Source organism: Delphinapterus leucas, chromosome 8 (assembly GCF_059928025.1).
Source record: "Delphinapterus leucas isolate spDelLeu-1000000601 "Yukka" chromosome 8, BTC_Dleu_Yukka2, whole genome shotgun sequence".
In the NCBI taxonomy this organism is placed as follows: domain Eukaryota; kingdom Metazoa; phylum Chordata; class Mammalia; order Artiodactyla; family Monodontidae; genus Delphinapterus; species Delphinapterus leucas.
Genome location: NC_143136.1, coordinates 34,272,090 through 34,280,368, shown reverse-complemented (window position 1 = coordinate 34,280,368; position 8,279 = coordinate 34,272,090). Strand labels below are relative to the sequence as shown.

Below are 8,279 nucleotides of genomic sequence, written 5' to 3'. Positions count from 1 at the left end.
ATGGCTAGGACTTCCAAAACTATGTTGAATAACAGTGGTGAGAGTGGACATCCTTTTCTTGTTCCTGATCTTAGAGGAAATGCTTTCAGTTTCTCACCATCGAGAGTGATGTTTGCTGTGGGTTTGTCGTATATGGCCTCTATTATGTTGAGGTAGGTTCCCTCTATGCCCACTTTCTGGAGAGTTTTTATCATAAATGGGTGTTGAATTTTGTCAAAAGCTTTTTATGCATCTATTGAGATGATAATATGTTTTTTCTTCTTCAATTTGTTAATATGGTGTATCACATTGATTGATTTGCATATATTGAAGAATCCTTGCATTCCTGGGATAAACCCCACTTGATCATGGTGTGTGATCCTTTTAACGTGCTGTTGGATTCTGTTTGCTAGTATTTTGTTGAGGAGTTTTTCATCTATGTTCATCAGTGATATTGGCCTGGAGTTTTCTTTTTTTGTGACATATTTGTCTGGCTTTGGTATCATGGTGATGGTGGCCTCGTAGAATGAGTTTGGGAGTGTTCCTCCCTCTGCTATATTTTGGAAGAGTTTGAGAAGGATTGGTGTTAGCTCGTCTCTAAATGTTTGATAGAATTATTAGCCCTTTTTAAAGTGGCTTTTGCAAACTGTTTTCAGACTGCAAATGAGCCAGAAAGCCAAAGACACGACCAAGAACATTTTCAAGCACTACAATAGAGTAACTGAAGTCGTCTGACTGGACTGAAAGTAACACGATAAACTGAAAAATTGTCAACCGATTACCCTCAAAAGGAGCCCGAAGTCCAGTGTTAGAAGCAGGTGGGATTCCTGCAATGAAGCTCTCTCACTGCAAGGTAAATGGGTCAACTCTTGAGGAGTCAAATCTGGCATGCAGCGGCAGCCTCTGCATCAGAAACTTTACCAAAGTTGACATCTTTACTTTATGCCCAGCTATGATGGTGGATGTGTTGTCATGTCCAGTACAATGATAAACCCAAACAGCAATGGGGGCAATCTGTGGAGGAGAGGCTCAATGAGCAGCTTGATTCCAGTCAGTCTCACGGAGCACATGCCCTTACTCTGTACATCTACATAACTGACCTAGATGGGTCTTTTAGTAGCAGCAATTTTGTTCTATAGTTTGCAGCCCCAAAGAGGGGTGTCTTTAACCTGCCAGTTTGTAGTTTTTCAAATGGCAAGCCAAGTAGCTAGACCACTGGAAATAGCTCCAGAGTAAGCAAAATGTAACAAGGTCTTAAAGTGGAGTATTGGCCAGAGTTCTGTCCAGCTGAGTGCAATAACCACATCCATTTTTGATTCTGCATGGCTGACCTTTAGACTGAATAGCCACAGTAGCCCAATGTTCAGCTTATCTGAACCATGAGTGAACCTGGCCCAGGTATTTAGGAGCACATCTGTGAATCCAGGGCTCCACTGAGTCAGTGGCTTTGCTTCAGGTGGCAGAATGAAGGATAAGGTTCCACCAAAACTGGTTGCTGCCACTTTTTCATACAAAACCAAAATGATGCTAGGACCAGGTCAGATGCACTCCTGAACACACTACTACCATTTGACCAGAAAAGCCTGCTGCTTTAGGCCTTACTTGAAGCATGTTGATTTGCAAGTTAGGTGACATAAAGCGCTAAGTAGAATGCCCAAAGTGATGTACATATAGTCTCCCATTCCCAAAGAGTTCAAAAATATGTTGGGCCTCTTTTTAGGTGGTGTGTGGCCAAAGAGACAGCACTTTTTCTTTGACTGCCAAAGGAACTGAGCACTGTGAATCTGCCCACATAGTCTCAAGAAAATTTACTTGGCAAGCAGGCCCCTGAATTTGTCAGGGTTTATCAGCCACCTCTGTTGGTAGAGGTGTGATATCACCACAGTCAGGGCCTCTGAAACTGAGGTTTTTGACTTGCTAACCAATAGGACATCATCTGTATCTTTAGACATGAGAGGGTGGAGGCACTTATTTAAATCCTGATCCACCCACGTGTGGCAAATGGCAAGGACTTATCTACACATGGCGGTGCCTTGAATGGGAGAATTCCCTCTTGACCCTTTATGAATATTTACAGTATAGGCATGCAACACATCAATTTCAATATACAGTGGGCAGTGAGAGATATAACAACAGTACACGGACTCAGCAGAGAAGGCCCTACCCATAAGGTTACTTTAACATAACTTTTCTCCACACTGCAAGTTTTGCCCAAACCCTATCAGTTGATTTCAGATTAACCTACATGTTAGGAGCTACAACAGCTACACTAGCCATCAGGAGATTATTATTTCCAGACTGGGATCATAGGGGAACAAGGGTGTGAGGGAGGTTAGCCTTTGGCGGACAGCTGGAGCAGCAGGGAGGCCCCTTATCTCAGGGCTAGAACCCCTCCCCACTTGTGCACCTCCTTGCTTCCAGAGTGCCTCTGGGCTCAGGAGCTCCTTTCCTTCTGGCACATTCTACTACAGCTCCACACTAGAGTCTCTGGGGCCTATATCCAACAGAGCTGTACAGCTATGTGCCCTTCACCTCCCAGGAAGGTTCCCCCAGGATACAGGGCCTTTTCCTGAAAGCAGATGAGGTCATCCCTTTCTTCCCCACCCCCACCTCCATCCCCAGAGGGGAGTGAGCAACAAATAAAGCTCACTGGGTGTTTTTCTTTAAATCCTGTCTCTCACCACTCAGCCTCTGAACAGTTATTTACAGGTAGGATAAGTGGAAGACGCCTACTGCTCGCCCCTTCCCCACCATCACCACCACTTGGGTGAGAGCACTTGCTACTAAAATCCAGGAAATCGCACATTCCCTAACCCAGCCTGTAGGGGCCCTTTTTCCTTCCTCTTCCAGAAAGCCTTGTCTCTTGTCAGTATCCCATTCTCATTGCCAAAGCTATCAAGAACGGTACAGGTCCTAGGATTTTACCTACTTACAAGCTATGAAGCTCTCCTGCTACAGTTTCATGAATGCTAGCAGAAGACTCCTGAGTCAGAAACAAAGGACTTGATTATTTACGGCAAAAGCCCCATTGAGCCAAGGATTTTCTTCAGGGGCAGAGGGAGGAATAAGGTCTTCCCAAAGGTGTAATTGCCACATTTTTATGAAAAGCTGAGATACTGCCGGGGCCAGGCTGTCTGTGTTCTTGAATATACCATTTCCATTTGACAAGCGAGGCTTACTGGGCCCTTTCCACCTTGTTAGTTGCGGGGTCCAACTTGACCCATCCTAAAATAAGAATAATAAGCCGAAGAGTCACGGAGTTCATACAAGTAAGGTGTTCACTTTTGACAAAAGCTCAGTAACTCCTGGTACTAGGTAATCAAGGTAATAACTGCTTTTCAAAAGGGGTAAACCTGGTACCTGTGCCAAAGGAGAAGAAGTCCAAAACCCTAAGAGAGGTCTTCAGGCAGAGGCTCTAAATCAGCACAGAGATTTGTAGCTCAAAGGAGTCATTAGGACTGTAGGGGGACTTCCCTGGTGGCGCAGTGGTTAAGAATCCGCCTGCCAATGCAGGGGACACAGGTTTGAGGCCTGGTCTGGGAAGATCCCACATGCTGCGGAGCAACTAAGTCCATCCGCCAACAACTACTGAGCTAGCATACCACAACTACTGAAGCCCACGTGCCTAGGGCCCGTGCTCCACAACAGAGAGAAGCCACTGCAATGAGAAGCCCGTGCACCGCATCGAAGAGTAGCCCCCACTCGCTACAACTAGAGGAAGCCCGCGCACAGCAATAAAGACCCAACACAGCCAAAAATAAATAAATAAATAAATAAATTTATTTTTAAAAAAAAAGGATTGTAGGGGCCCAAAGATAGTGTATCACAGCTTGCTGGATAGCTTCTAACTCAGCTTGTGGCTTGGGCCCCACTGAAAAGATGCTGATTTGTAGGTTAGACAAGATAAAGAACCATGTAGAATGCCCAAGTGAGGCACGTACTGCCCCTCATACAAGCAAGGTGCTGGGCCTTCTTTTACAGTGTTGGCAGGAGGGGGTGGGGCAAAGAGACAACAGTTTCTGTTTTTGCTTTTTTTTGACTGCCAGAGGACTGACATTATTAATCTTTCCAAATAGGCTTAAAAAACTTTACCTGGTAAGTAGTCCCCCGAATTTTGTCAGGGTTTACTAGCCACTTCTGCTGGTGGAATGTGATAATACCATTTTCAAGGCTGTTGAGATTAAGGCTTTAGACTTGCTAACCAATAGGATATCATGCATATAGAGAAAGCTGTGGAAATCTGAATGTAGAAGCACTCATGCTAAATCCTGACCCACCCACTGCTGGCTACTGGCGGGTGAGTAGTTACCTCTGGGGGAGTACTAAAAACATACGCAAACTGATCTTGGTCCTCAGGTGTCAGCGGTACAGTGAAGGTGGTGTTGGCCACATCCAGGATAGCATACCAAACGCCATCAGTCTGGGCAGTGGATTCAGTTACGGTCACAATATCTGGAATGGCTTGGATATGGAAGCAACAACTGGATTCAGTTGGTGATAATCCACTGTAAGTCTCCAACTCCATTAGCAAATCTCACTAGCCACACAGGGATGCTGTACTGAGATAACGCATCTCTTATTTTCCCAGCTGCCTTTAAGTTCTTAATGGAGGCTGTGATTTCCCTCTGTCCTCCTAGGATTCTATAATTTTTCTGTTAGACCATCTGGGAGGGCACAGAGAGACAAGTTGGGTAGTGATTTATAATTCCCACCAGCACCTCTCTAAATATAGCTCTTCCAATCCCTCTGGCACTTATGGGATGGACACGAACAAGTATATAACACAATGATTCCTACTACACATTCAGATGTAGAAACAACAGTACATTCAACTGACAAAAAAAGAGCCCTATCCACAAGGTCATGTTAGTTCCCTTCCCCATTGTGAACCCTGCCTAAATTCTATAAGCTGAATCCAAGTGACTTTTCCTCCTATAGGTTCAGATAAGTTAGAGACTTGGGCACCCACAACCAACAGAGCCATAAAAGTTTGGGGTCCTTCCCTCCCTGAAATGCTCCAGTGAACTTGGATGGCTATTTAGGGCCTTCTTTCCCCTTTAGTGATGGGAAGACCTTGGCTCTACCTCTAATCATGTTTCGTCTTAAAAGAGCTGAGATTAAGACAAGGGGAAAGGGAGGTGTCATGCAGTGCAGAAGGAGAAAGCAACTCCATGCCATTTAACAAGACTTCACATTTACATTTAATTTTGGGTGGTGTAGCAGCAATTCATGGCTCGACCAAATGAACTTCTAATGTTATTGGTCTTTTCCAACACTCTATATCAGGCAGCACAGTCTTCATAGCTGACACTATCTGTTTCATCTTTGGGAATTCCTTGACTCAGCAGCCATCACCACACTGCTTTCTAGATAGGGTCTTGAGGTTTGTGTGTCCTCAGGTGACTTCAACTTGGTTTGCACAGCAGCACAACAGTGACCTACTTTGTGGAGTCCACATCATTCCAGGGCATCTGCTGTCCTATTAACCATGATGACATCTCATAATTTCTTGCCTGATTCCAACATAAGGGCTAAAGGAGTTTTCCAGGACACCAGAGCTGACTGCAAGAATTTATATTTCTTTGGGTCAGTTTCTAATTTCCTAGTGGATCACGTTCATTAACATTGTGTACCTAACTCAGGGCACTAAGAGCCTGAATACTAGTTAATGCCTATGTATGGTTTCCTACAAGAGTTCATCTATTTCAGGGAAGTCTCCCCAGGAGGGCCAAAAGTACCTTATAGCAGCCAGAACCCCCTACAAAAAACTCTGAAATCTTCTTGTTGTTTTGAAATGGATGTAAGATTGTCACTATATACTGCAGGAGTAGTTGGCCATAAGATGGCCCAGCTGTTGCCACCTTTCCTTTACAGGTACTACACAGTCTGTACCTTCATCTCCCAAACAAACCAGCCAAAGTTCTAATGATTCACTCGGTTTCTGCTCATAGCAGTCATGAATTCCCATCCTGTCATCTTCAGTGGAGGTATGCATCTCTGTAACTGTTGTCAGAGAGTAGAATCTTCTGGCTACCCAGGACAGATCTTAGCAGTAATTGTTAAAATGGAACAGACTGAGGTGGATTATCAGACTGGCAAGGAAGTCTCCCCACCTGGAGGATAATTAACAACAACCAGGGCACTGTTCAGGCAGCTGATTTTGAACCTACTTCCTCACACCTGGCTTGCAACTGCCTCTCCAACTGTCCCTCATTAACAGGCAATAAAGTGGAAGGCTATTTATTGCCTGATTTACCATACAACTAAGTGTGTTCACTACCATTGTCCATGGGTTTCCCCGAAATCCAACCGATCACATGACAACATCCTTATCTATCATCCTTCAGAAAGCCATGTCCGTCAGTATCCCATCTTATCACCAAAGTTGTCAAGAACTTACCCTACTTGTAAGCTACCAAGTTAGCTTGCCACAGTTTCATGGATGCTGATAGTAGACCTCAAAGGACAGCTTATTACTCAGAGCAATTGCAGTAACCAGAGTTTAAGCATTTTTGCATCTGTTCCTCAAGCCCTAATACCCACAAGGTGATGTGAAGAGGGCCGCACCTGCACAGGCAATGGATTACATTTCAGGACAGGAACCCTGTGCCTCTTACAAGATGTGCAGAAATGCAAGAGAAGTATGGAGAACTGTCCCCCAGCAAAAGGGAAAGATTTATGGAATGATGGTCATTACATATTAACTATTAACGCTAGTAATTTCCAAATGGCAGAATTATAGGCTCTTTCCTCTTGCATTTTTTGGGGAATTGCTTGAATTTTTATAAGCATGCATCATTTTCAGCTCTGTATTTTAAGAAGTGCATTATGAACATTCAGGTCAAGATGATAATTTGAGTTTTTACAAAGTCCCTGTAAAATGAGCAGAGAGATACAAAAATAGAAGAAAATCTGTATGCATACTAAAAAACTGGGAAGATTACTAATTAGACTTAAGGCAGGAATTAGAATTCCTCTAAAATGGTTCAACTAAAGAGGCTTTAATATAAATGAAAGTTGTATGTATGAATAGGGAACCAATAAAGGATATTGAGGGCAACAGTGAGAAGATGTTATTGCAGCCAGAGCCCAGTGATATGATAGCTGGAGTCATGGAGGTTGGGAGCACCCAGTAGTAGCTGTAGATATGAAGGAAAATCCATTGCCAGAACGACAGCACCAAAGTAGGAAGAGAGTAGGACAGAAAACCCCCAAATTTTCTTTCCCCTCTTGCTCTCCAGTATCCTGGCAGTGCTTGTCATTTGCTGGACCTAACTGGAAGTCAGCTAGAGAGAGAGGCTGGTGAGGCAGCACATAGGGGTCATCCTCTTCAGGCAAAACAAAACAACAACAAAAATAACAAGACAGAGAAAGGTGGAGAATAGATTAGGGTGGGGAGGAGATAGAAAATAATAAGCACAGGTACTGCCCACAGTCCAAAAATATTTCTGTAAGATACAGTCAAGATGAAATCAGATTGAGGGGTTGACCAAGCAACCTGGAATTTAGTAAATTCAAGTAAAAGCCTGACTTGAAAGAAAGTGAACAGAATCCTGCCCCCCTCAATGGAAACACACATTTCCTCAAATTCATAGCATCTGCAATTAGTCTAGGGTACCAGCTAAGTTAAGGTTCAGTGATGTGCTCTTGCATGTACTGCTTCAGGTTGTATATATTTTTTCCTATTCCTCACAGGCAACTGAAGGCCTACTGCAATGTTAAAATTATTGGAAATAGAATATGACTCCTTTCCCTTTTTCTGGCACCAAAAGATTTAAATGAACAATCTCTGATAAAGTCCATCTCAGATACCAAAGCCAAACAGACCTTCCAGAGAAAAGTGTGAACAAAGGGAAAAATGATTAGAAATTTTAAATTATCTATTTCAAAAGAAGGTATATTTTCATCAATTGGAAAAGTTTCCCCTTACTCCTATTTTTAATCTCTGTTTTATAGTCTCAGTTTCAAGAACTTATTACATCTGTGAAAAGAAAACATATAGATTAGAAAAACTTACCAGTGAAAAATTATTGAATTAAAAATTATAGTGGATAAAATAATTATAAGGTGCATTTCACTTGCATGACTTGGGTCGACTCGAAGTGCAGAGTTAGCAGAGACAGTGAGTTTGGAAGATCATGGCATGTTTTCCACTAGTCTACCAATCATTATTTAAGGATTTAAATTTCATAAATGGAATTCATGGCATCGTAAAGGCAATTAAATTCAAATGGATGGGACTTGCTGGCAAGATGGAGGAGTAGAAAGATGTTAGCTCACCCCTTCTTAGAAGAACACCG

The 8,279-nt window shown here is 43.1% G+C and overlaps 2 protein-coding genes across 4 annotated transcripts in view; one reads left to right on the top strand and one right to left on the bottom strand.

Moving 5' to 3' along the window:
• CATSPERT (catsper channel auxiliary subunit tau) overlaps positions 1-8,279 on the bottom strand; it is a 152,119-nt gene that overhangs the window by 55,841 nt on the left and 87,999 nt on the right.
• The window catches only part of STRADB (STE20 related adaptor beta), a 102,488-nt gene that overhangs the window by 86,152 nt on the left and 8,057 nt on the right, over positions 1-8,279 (top strand). Inside the window, exons 13-15 of one of the 3 annotated variants that reach the window (XR_016394043.1) lie at positions 9-152; positions 636-832; positions 4,336-4,486. The exons of 1 other annotated variant lie outside the window; for it this stretch is intronic. The gene's annotated coding sequence lies outside the window, so the exon portion shown is untranslated. The remainder of the gene's footprint in view (positions 1-8; positions 153-635; positions 833-4,335; positions 4,487-8,279) is intronic. One more of the 3 variants, XR_016394042.1, reaches the window with a different exon arrangement.